The following is a 12131-nucleotide window of genomic DNA, read 5'->3' on the forward strand; positions in this document are numbered from 1 at the left end:
ATAATTTGAAGTCAGGTATTGTTATACCTCCCACTTTGTTCTTATTTCTCAAGATTGCCTTTGCTATTCGGGGTCTTTTATGGTCCCATATAAATTTTAGGATTATATGTTCTATTTCTGTGAAAAACGACGTTGGCAGTTTGATAGGAATTGCATTGAATATGTATATTGCCTTAGGCAGTATGGACATTTTAACTATATTAATTCTTCCTATCCATGAACATGATATGTGTTTCCATCTATTTATATCTTCCTTCATTCCTTTCATCAGTGTCTTATAATTTTCTGAATATAGATCTTTTACTTCTTTGGTTAAATTTATTCCCAGGTATTTTATAGTCTTTGGAGCGATTGTAAATGGGATTGTTTTTTTAATTTCTCCTTCTGATGTTTTATTATTGGTATATACAAATGCAACTGATTTCTGAATATTAATTTTGTATCCTGCCACTTTACTAAATTCATTTATCAGCTCTAATAGCTTCTTGGTGGAGTCTTTAGGGTTCTCTATATATAGTATCATATCATCTGCATACAATGATAACTTTACTTCCTCCTTACCAATCTGGATGCCTTTTATTTCTTTATCTTGTCTGATTGCTGTGGCAAGAACTTCCAGAACTATGTTGAATAGAAGCGGAGATAGTGGGCATCCTTGCCTTGTTCCTGATCTTAGGGGGAATGGTTTTAGCTTTTCCCCATTGAGTATGATGTTAGCTGTGGGTTTGTCATATATGGCCTTTATTATGTTGAGATAAGATCCCTCTATTCCCACTTTCTTAAGGGTTTTTATCATAAATGGCTGTTGGATTTTATCAAATGCTTTTTCTGCATCTATTGATATGATCATGTGATTTTTATTTTTCATTTTGTTAATGTGGTGTATCACATTAATAGATTTGCGGATGTTGAACCACCCCTGCATACCAGAGATGAATCCCACTTGATCGTGGTGAATGATCTTTTTAATGTATTGCTGAATTCTGTTTGCTAATATTTTGTTGAGGATTTTTGCATCTATGTTCATTAAAGATATCGGCCTGTAGTTTTCTTTTTTTGTGGTGTCTTTGTCTGATTTTGGGATCAGGGTGATAGTGGCTTCGTAAAAAGTGTTTGGGAGTCTTCCCTCCTTCTGGATTTTTTGGAAGAGCTTGAGGAGAATAGGTGATAATTCTTTTTTGAACGTTTTGTAAAATTCACCTGTAAAGCCATCTGGTCCAGGGCTTTTGTTTGTTGGGAGACTGTTGATTACTGATTCAATTTCCGTGGTGGTAATCAGTCTATTCAGGTTTTCTGTTTCTTCTTGAGTTAGCCTTGGAAGGTTGTACGCCTCTAGAAAATTGTCCATTTCTTCCAAATTGTCAAATTTGTTGGCATATAGTTGGTCATAGTAACTTCTTAAAACTCTTTGTATTTCTGCAGTGTCCGTTGTCACTTCTCCTCTTTCGTTTCTGATTTTATTAATTTGGGTCCTCTCTCTCTTTTTTTTAATGAGTCTGGCTAAAGGTTTGTCGATTTTGTTTATCTTCTCTAAGAACCAACTCTTGGATTCATTGATCTTTTGTATTGTTTTTCTGGTTTCTATTTCATTTATTTCTGCTCTGACCTTTATTATCTCCTTCCTTGTGTTCCCTTTGGGCTTATTTTGCTGTTCTTTTTCCAAATCCCTTAAATGTGAAGATAAACTGTTGATTAGTGATGTTTCTTGTTTCTTTAGGTAGGCCTGCAAAGCTATGAATTTCCCTCTTAGGACTGCTTTCGCGGCATCCCATAGATTTTGGGTCGTCGTGTTTTCATTTTCATTTATCTCGAAATATCTTTTGATTTCTTCCTTGATCTCCTGCTTGACCCATTCATTATTTAGTAATAAGTTATTCAGCCTCCATGAATTGGTGTGTCTTCCCGTTTTTTTCCTGTAGTTCATTTCTAATTTCATAGCATTGTGATCAGAGAAGACAATTGGTATGATTTCAATTTTCTTAAATTTATCAAGACTTGTTTTGTGGCCTAACATATGATCTATCTTGGAAAATGTTCCATGTGCGCTTGAGAAGAAGGTGTATTTTGCAGCATTGGGGTGAAATGTTCTGAAAATATCGATTAAATCCAAGTGGTCCAATGTATCATTTAAGGCTGTTGTTTCCATATTGATTTTCTGTCTGGAAGACCTGTCCCTTGTGGTCAGAGGTGTGTTGAAGTCCCCGACTATAATAGTGTTACTGTTGATCTCTGCCTTTATGTCAGTCAGTACCTGTTTTATATATTTAGGTGCTCCTATGTTGGGTGCATAGATGTTTACTAGGGTTATGTCCTCTTGTCGGATCGATCCCTTTATTATTATATAGTGCCCATCTTTATCTTTTAGTATGTTCTTCATTTTAAAGTCTATTTTGTCAGAAATAAGTATTGCAACTCCAGCTTTTTTCTCGTTTCCATTTGCATGAAATATCTTACTCCAACCCTTCACTTTCAGCCTGTGTGTGTCTTTTGTTCTGAGGTGAGTCTCTTGTATACAGCATATACAAGGGTCTTGCTGTCTTATCCAGTCAGCCACCCTATGTCTTTTGATTGGAGCATTTAATCCATTTACATTTAAAGTGATTATTGATAGGTACATAGATATTGCCATTTTTAAATTTGTAGTTAGGTTGTTTTGATCTTTCTTCTATTTACAGAAGTCCTTTTAGTATTTCTTGCAATGCTGGCTTGGTGGTAATAAATTCCTTTAGCTTATTTTTTTCTGGAAAGCTCTTTATCTCTCCATCAACTTTAAATGATAGCCTTGCTGGATAAAGCAATCTAGGTTGTAGGCCTTTGTTTTCCATCACTTTAAGTATCTCCTGCCACTCCCTCCTGGCCTTCAATGTTTCTGTAGAAAAATCATTTGATAGTCTTATGGGAGTTCCCTTGTATGTAACCCTCCGTCTTTCTCTTGCTGCTTTTAGGATTCTCTCTTTGTCTTTAAGCTTTGCCATTTTAACTATAATGTGTCTTGGTGTGGACCTGTTTGGGTTAATCCTGGTTGGAACTCTCTGCACTTCCTGGACTTGTATGTTGGTTTCCTTCATCAGGTTGGGGAAGTTTTCAGACATTATTACTTCAAATATGTTCTCAATCCCTTGCTTGCTCTCTTCACCTTCTGGTATTCCTATGATGCGCATGTTGTTGCGCTTGATGTTATCCCAGAGGTCTCTTAGGCCATCTTCATTGTTTTTTATTCTTTTTTCTTTTTGTTGTTCCGTTTGGGTGATCTCTGCTACCTTGTCTTCTAAGTCGCTGATTCGATCCTCTGCTTCATCTAGCCTGCTGGTAATTCCTTCAAGTGAGTTCTTAATTTCGGTAATTGTGTTCTTTAGTTCCAACTGGTTTTTCGTTATGATTTCTACATCCTTCTTTATGTTTTCTCTAAGCTCGTTTGTTATGATTTCTACATCCTTCTTTATGTCTTCTCTAAGCTCCTTAAACATTCTTATCACCAGTGTTCTGAACTCTGTCTCTGAGAGGTTGGTTACGTCTGCTTCATTTGGTTCCAGTTGTGGAAGCTTCTTCTGTTCTTTTATTTGGGACATGTATCTTTGTTTCCCCATTGTGGCTGACTGTGTTTATTTTGATATATTAGGTAGATCCCCTAGAGTTCTTAGTTCTTGCTAGGTTATCTTATGTAGTATGTGTCCTTTATATTTGACTCGCACCACGTCGTCCTCCTCTGCGTGTGCTCCAAAGGTGAGTCTTGTGTTGTGTACACTGTCCCGTTCAAGAAGATCTTTAATTGCTTCCCGCTAGTGAGCAGGTGGGGTCAACTCCTGGGCTGACCTGCCGTGAGACTTGGCTCTGCCCCCCGCAGGGCACTCTGCTGCGTGAGGGTTTACCACCCCAATGTGATTTGGCCTCTATGGGCTCCAGAGCCTGCCGAGAACCCCCTCTAGGTGTGTGACCTGCAGGTCAAACCCGGCTGCACTCCGATTTGGTCTGGAGTTGGCCCCCGGATATGCCGAGTTCCGTGCCACCCAAGCTGGGCCCCGGCAGGGAAGTCCCAGAACAAGGCAAATCACCAAGCACAGCAGCAACGACAACAGCAAAGAGAAAAAAACAAACAAACAAACAAAAAAAACAAACAGCCGATAACCCCCGCTCGACACAGGCAAAGATATCAAAGATACAAGACAAAGCAAAACAAAACCAAGCAAAGCAAAACAAAGCAAAACAAAAAGCAGCGACCGTCTCAGCCTGAGCCCACCAAGCAATGACCAGGTTGTCCTCTGCTGTACCAAAGAGCCCCCTGCTTATTGCGCAGGCAGAGCCGGTCACCTGGTGCTCAGAGAGACTTTGGGACTGCAGACTTAAAAGCGTGGGCCTGAGGGGTCTGGATGATAGTCTCCACAAAGTCAGTGCAACTTCTGCCCTTGTCCGCACGTATGCACACCGAGAGGAGCACCACCAGTCCTTTGTCCAGAGCTCGTGAGTCCTAGGGCACTCCTTCAGTGTGTGTGTATGGGTGCGGGCGGGATATTTCTGATCTGCTGACCGTGCCTCACAAGCTGGGCCCCGGCAGGGCAGTTTCAGAACAAAGCAAATCACCAAGCACAACAGCAACAACAACAACAAAGAAAAATATCAAATACGTTCACATGCAAAACCACCTGATAACCCCACTCGACAGAGGCAAAGATATCAAAGATATAAAGACAAAGCAAAACAAGACAAAACAAAGCAATACAAAAAGCAGCGACAGTCTCGGCCTAAGCCCACCAAGCAATGTCTAGGTTGTTCTCTGCTGTACCAAGGAGCCCCCTGCTTATTGCGCAGGCAGAGCCGGTCACCTGGTGCCCATAGAGACTTTGGGACTGCAGACTTAAAAGCGTGGGCCTGAGGGGTCTGGATGATAGTTTTTACAATGTCAATGCAGTTTCTGCCCTTGCCTGCACAAATGCACACTGAGAGTGGCACCACCAGATACGTGACCAAAACTCTTGAGTCTTAAGGCACCTCTTCAGTGTGTGTGTGTGAGTGCGGGCGGGAGATTTCTGATCTGCTGAAAGCCCAGAGCTGCACCTGCCTCACTGCTGATCTCCGGGTGTGTCTCGGCAGCTGCACCCACCCCACCCTAGGCAAGCCAGGAAGGGTGGGGGCTGGAGATGGAGGGGTCTTCACTCTCCCAGCCCAGCCGTGGGTCGCCCTCTTCCCGCAGGCCAGAAAAGGTGGTGGCTGGGGGTGGAGGCGTCTCTTCTCTCCTAGCGCAGCCAAAATCACGCACACTGCCCAATCTGCCTGGGTCAGGGCTGCCCGTCAGGCTTCCCAAAGCGTGAGCCTTAGATACCACTCCTCGGTTCAGGGGCCGGTTTAAGTCTCTGGAAGGGCGGGGTAAGATTGGAAGAGCGAGGCGGGGGAGGGGCCTAGGTATGGAGACTGCGCCCCCCGTCCGCCGCAGGGCGCGCCGCCTTCCCGGCGGGAGAAATCAGCCGTGGGACGGCGGGAGAAATCAGCCGTGGGACGCAGGGAAAGAGCCCACCCCCGGTCTCGGCGCGCTCCTCCGCCTTGGGCTCCTGTGCGCGCCCGGCACAGCGGGGCTCCACCACGGTTTCCAGTCCCAGTCTCTGGAAGGGCGGGGTAGGATTGGGAGAGCAGGGCGGGGGGAGGGGCCCAGGTATGGAGACTGCGCCCCCCGACCGCCGCAGGGCGCGCCGCCTTCCCGGCGGGAGAAATCAGCCGTGGTACGCAGGGAAAGAGCCTACCCCCGGTCTCTGCGCTCTCCGCTCCGCCTGGGATCCCATGCGTGCCCGGCACAGTGGTTTTCGGTTTTCGCCCCCGCCAGCCGAGGCTCCGCTGGGGGCTGGGCTCTCCCGCCGCTGCCGGCCGGGCGCTCCCACGCCGCCCCTCCTCCTCCTCTCCTTGCTCCGTCCAGCCAGCGCACCCCCAAGAATTTCTTAGCTTCAAGCAATCCACGAATCTCCCCACTATATTGTGTGGTGAGCGAAAATTTCCTCGATGGGTTATAGTTCCCGTTTGCAACAAGATCCGGAGGAGAACTCAGAAAGTGCGCCCTGCTGCCACCATTCCTATGACGTCCCACAAGTCTATTCTTGAGCCACTTACAACTCCTTGTAATTTCTCGCCATCATGATTCTGTGCTTTGGTATATAGTATTCCCTTTTCCCTACTAATTTCTATTCAGTATTTAAAACTCATCTCAAAGTACCTACTCTTGGTAATCTATCTGGGTACACAGTCATTCCGACTCCACTTTGTGAAATTTCTCTCTTCAGTGTGCATTTTAAATCCTGTATTTATTTCTATTATCACATTTAATGTAATGTATCATAATTTTTGATTTACTAGTGACTCTCTTGTATTATAATTTCTTTGAGTGTCTAGTTTCTCTCTGTGGTCCTAGTACAAGGAAAATAGGAGGTACTCAATAAATTCTTTATGAATGGGGGGAAAAATCAAGGGACTCTTTAATAAAAACAAGTCATTGATTATAGTTACCAAATTCTCCATTCTAATAATCATATGTCGTGTAAAACATGTTGGTAATTATAATACCTATTTTTATATAGTGCTTTATTTTTTCCAAAATGCTTTTGAAGTAGTTTAAACTGAAGTTTTACATTTAAAAATAAATTATATATACATAACTCTTGTTCATTTCAAGGTGAGGCAATAAGAGCACTTGCGATTTGTAATTTTCCTGCTTCCAGGTATCTGATGAGGCTGCACCCTCTATCCCCTTGTGGTCGGTCATGGCAATGTGATATGCTTTGGTCAATGCAGGGTGAGGGAAACTGAGTGTGCCATGTCCTGGGGGAAGAGTTTAGGAGACAGTGCTGATTCCCCTTGACATGAAACAACATCACCTTGCACCCCGAGTGAAGACAACAAAGAACAGAGCTCACTATTGACCAAAGGTGGGTATGTTGCAGGAGAAAGGAACACAAAACAAGCAAACAAACAAAATCCAAATCTTTTGTTGCTGAAAGCCACTGAGATGTTTAAGGATTTTTGTCTTTGCATGTCTAGTCTATCATGAATAATACTCAGGGTATGCTCACAAATGAGAATTTTATAATAGTATTTCCCTATATAGTTTACTCTCATCCCTAGTTATTATTTAATCTACGGAAAGATCAAAGTTCTGAACAGCGATAGAGGAGGATGATCATGCTGGTTTTCCCTGTGTCTTTAGCAGGAATGCCTAGGGAAAAAAATTGGACCACCAGCATCAAAACCATGAATTGTGGCGAGAGAAAAGGAATACTTGAGAGAGTGTGAAGAAGATGAGAAGTGCATCTGGTTTCGATTATATCTGAAAAGAGTCGGTGCCTAAGGCCCAACTGATTCAGGTTGCTGACATTTTTATCTGTATTTTCAGAAGATAGGAAGAAGCAGCAATAACTGTATCAACATGTAATCCAATAAACGTGATTAATTTCAGAGCAGAGGACACAATATTTATTGAGTACTGACCGCACGGCTTTAGTTAGTATTGTGGGGACCTAAAAGGGAGGACTGCACAAGGACTCCTCTCGCCAGGCTCTTCCTTCTCAGTTTAGTCTTTGATCACTAAAGTCAGAATTCACTGAGTCAAGTTCAACATGTATTCAAATTTGTTTCCCCAATGTTTTCATGTAGACGGTGTAAAAGATATTTTCTTGACAATATTAATTAGCTCAAATGGACTCAAACTATGCATTATAGATGTTCTAAGGAGAAAAAATTTAAGGTAAATTGATTAATTACTTATGTGTATGTATATATTATAGACTAAAGACACATGCACACAGACACACACAATTAAACTATCCCTATAATAAAAAATATTAAGCTTGTGCTAAGACTAAAGAAAGTGAAACAGAAGAAGATCAAAAACATTTCCAAGATTTCCTATCAAGTTCCAGTCTTGGAAATTTTTAATTCAGAGCTCTTAATAGCTGGTCAAATTCTCACACTTTTTAAGATATTGCATACCTTACTTTTAACACTTTAACAACACTTGGGTTTTCAACATCTATTAACCTCATATTCTATGCCTTATTTATACTTATACGAAAACTCTTGAGACTTCATGATACATGTTCCTTGCTCTTTATAAAACTCAATATATTCTAATATGATTTTCTCATATAACTAAAGCATTCATTACAGACAGCCTTTAAATAGCAAGGTCCTGATGAATTTAAATGCTGTTCTGATGAATTTAAATGCTGACAGTTCATCAACTAATTGACAAAGAATCTTGAAGGGCAGAGAAATGGTGAAGGTGTTGTGAAGGACTGCCAATGGCGAATCAATCACAAATGCAGATAACATAGCTCTTCTAATGTAAGTCAATGCAATTAGATTTGCCCTTATTTGATTTGCACATAACTTTTCAGAAATTTACCTAATGAATAAAAGACGTATATGCATAAAATTAATTCAAAAGTTTAGCATTTGTATGCTCTGCCTCCCAGTTGCAAATTTCTCAAATTAATTTCTAAATTTGCTAAAATACATTTTTAGTCAAGTGGGAGTAACCTTTCTTACACAAAAGTAGTTGCATAAACATGTTAAACTGTTTATGCATTTTTAACCTCTGAAAACTCCTTTGCCACACCAGATCATCCAGCTTCCCTGTTGAAGCTTCTTTAATCTACTTTTCCTATCTTTCCCTGTTCTTCAGTTGTACCTTTTCAAGTCCAAGCAGAACACATTTACTAACCCTCAAGCCCATTCAAAACCTATAAATAGAACACAAACCTTGTAGGTACTGAGCTAAGTGTGGGAAAGACAGTGCTAACTAAATAATACTTTCCTAATATTATTTAGGTTCCAATCTAAAACCAAATCCAAACTCCCCCCATTGGATAAAAACTCTCCAAGTGTTCCCATCACTTACAAAAATATTTTAGGCTGTATTCCCTGGAATCATTATTTTAGTTTTTTTCTTTCTCCTGATTCTTCGTAGTCAATCTACTACTGTTACTTCCTTCAGTATTTTTGTAATATTTAATCATTAATTTATGAAGAAAATGTATTGAGCCCCATCATGTATTAAGCACTATTCTGTTGTGGAAATACAATAATGAAAACAAAAGAAAATGAAAAGCTTACCTATTACAGGAAAGGAAATTTATAAATACTAAGTGGTAAGCAAAGCTATGGAAAAGCAATGCCTGAGGAGGATTAGGAAGTGTCATTGTGGGTGTTCATTTTAGTCAAAGAAGGCCCGCCATTGTATTTTATATAATGTAAAGTATTCCTGGCCCCGTGCCACCATCTCGTGCTTGAATTAGTACAATCTGTAGTCTCTGTCCTCCTGAAGCTTACAGTCAAAGGAGAGATACATACAATTAACAAGTAAACATGTCATTGTGAATGTAAAAAGTACTAAAAGAAAATGAATAAACTATTTGATTAAGAATACAATGGTAGCAATTACTTTACTTCTGGGTGTTCAGGGAAGAGCCTCTCTGAGGAAGAGTCATTTAAACTGAGACCTGAAAATAAAAAGCCAGCCCTGCAGAGTCTGGAAAAGAGCATTATGGGCAGATTTAACATAATATTTGAAAATATTTTATCAGCTCTTAAAGAGAAAGTATTGTGTCTGTTGTAGGATGCTTAAGTTTGTTATATATCACTTAAATACATTTGTATCTATGTTATTTAGATCCTGATACTTTGTAATTGGTCAATCTGAAAACCTGTGAATGAAGACCCTGAAATAAAAGGAGTTGAAACAAGTTAGAAGTTTCTTGCTCTCTTTTCTAAGTCTAAGTGTAAACAATCCAGGGCTAATATGCAGTTTCTTTCATCTTGCTGTTCTGCCATTTCTAGGAGGTTATTCTCATCCACATGGAAGATGGCCTACCAACAAGCTCACATGTCAGCCAGCTGGAAGAGTAAAGGGGGCAAAGGAGTAGACGTGCCTCTTCCTACTAAGGGCATGACCTAGAAGTTACATATACAAATTCTACTCAGATCTTTTGAACCAGTACTTGGTACATGGCCACACTGAGATGCAAGAGAGGCTGGGATAGGAAATGGTTATTTTACATAGCCCTGTTAAAATACTCTCACTACAAAAGAAGATGGGAAATGATATTTTGTTGGGATGTCGATTAGCAGTCTCTGATATAGGCTGAAAGATGCTTTATCCTTGAAATTATAATCTCCCCAACATATGTATAGCTTTAGTCTCTTTAATTAATTTTGGCTATTGAAAGATGATATTTCCCGTTGATGTAGACATGGATCTTATTCCTAATTAGGTAAATTTTATTTTGTTATATCTGGAGTCATTTCTTCTGTTCAGTTTTTTTTTTTAAACCCACTCCTTTCTGTAAAATCTGAGCCTTTGGATTTGGATTGCATGCACATAAGTATATAATTACAAAGTACATAATTCCTATTAGTGGAAGGGTTCAGGCTGGATGATTTGTATGGCTGTGAAAGATCTCTAATTTTTGGTGGAAGCTTGGACTGATGACCTATAATGTAAGATTCTTTTCAACTCTAGGATTCTCTGGTACTATAAAATGTTTGTAAAATGTTGAGTTTATTTTCTCTTTTGTGCACTTCATATGGATCTGATGAACTCCATAAAACTTACAGGGTATTCTCAAGGAAGTTAAAGTTCCAATAATGAACCAAGATATAGTTCTATTATCTGTACGGAAATATTTGGCTACACAGATCTTTCCATCTTGAATTGGTTTCCTCCTGGCTGAAGTTCTTAGGAGTCTCCTGAATCTTCACAAGCAGATTCTCTTGGAATCACTGCCCTTTCTCTTTCCCAAGATGTTGTCTCATGAACACATGATTAGGTGTCCCTTATTGCTAGGAGCTTTCAATCAGGCATTTATTCATTTATATTTGGTTGTGTCCTTACCTTGTGCCAGACTCTGTATTGTAAAACAAAGATGGAAAAGACCTGGATGTGTCCTCATAAAACTTATAGTCTAAATACCATGATATGGGCATATGATTAAAAAGTTTCTCTTGAAAATATTTTAGCTCTGAGTGCATACTTAATACAAATAGCTATGGACTGTGGAAAAAGTTAGTTTTGATAACATTTTAAAAGTTAATTATCAGTGAAGCACAAAAGTATTGTTTATATACTCTTAGACCAGGTTTAATATCAGTTCATCCTATTAAAGAAGTGGAAATTCCTAAGTGTATCTTGAGCTACTGATTAAATAGCTGAATAAATAATAAATCTGTCTACCAAACTTTGGGTGGAAATAAAAGTAAATAATTAAAAAAAATTTTTTATAGAGATATAAAATTATAGAACCCTAGGGAGGTCCAATAGCTAACTAACATCTATCTAATGAATACGTGTGTCACTAGATTTTTCCCTTCACTGTTTTGGAAAATAATCATGTGGCAATCTCAAAGCACTTCCGTAAAATTGGAGGACAGTTTTCAAACTAAGTGAAAGTATTTATTCGATAAATCATGTGTTCTTATTTTTACAATATTTAAGCGGCGATTTGCATACTACTTTTTGAGATTTAATGCAAAATAAATTGATTGAGACAAAAAATATATTAGGTCTGAAAGAAAAACTTAGCAAAGCTCTCACAGTCGGTGCCCAGTAGGCATGCAACCTAATTAGACTGATCAGCCTAATGCAGTCCTAGGAACTCATACTACATTAACAAGTCAGTTAACCACATTTTAAAACTGGGCTGACAGTGTTAAAATCTCATGGGGTTCATTATGCCTTAATGCAAACTGGGCCTCTCTAAAATCGCAAATGACCTGAGAAAATAAAGAGTACTGGCAACAACTTTTATACTATAATCTGAATCCAGATACCTTTTCACCTGCCAAAGGATATATCTCTATTATGCTTGTTTGTATCAACTCCTCTGTCAGCCTCAGTAAAATGTTTTCACAGCCGCTTGTTGATGGTAGTTCTTCTTCATGGGCTGTGATTTAAGATCATCTAATCTATGTACCTCACTAAGGTAGGTCCATTTTTAAATGGAAATATCCCAAGGAAAACACAAATACATTTTTGGCACAAGCTGCAAATACAGGGTTTGTATCATACCCCCCCACCCCCCCTGCACACACACACACACGTCTGTCACACCAAACAGGAACCATTAATAGTAAGAGGGTGAGATAAACCAGCTGGCACT

The sequence above is a fragment of the Rhinolophus ferrumequinum genome, chromosome 22 (genome assembly GCF_004115265.2).
Source record: "Rhinolophus ferrumequinum isolate MPI-CBG mRhiFer1 chromosome 22, mRhiFer1_v1.p, whole genome shotgun sequence".
Lineage (NCBI taxonomy): Eukaryota > Metazoa > Chordata > Mammalia > Chiroptera > Rhinolophidae > Rhinolophus > Rhinolophus ferrumequinum.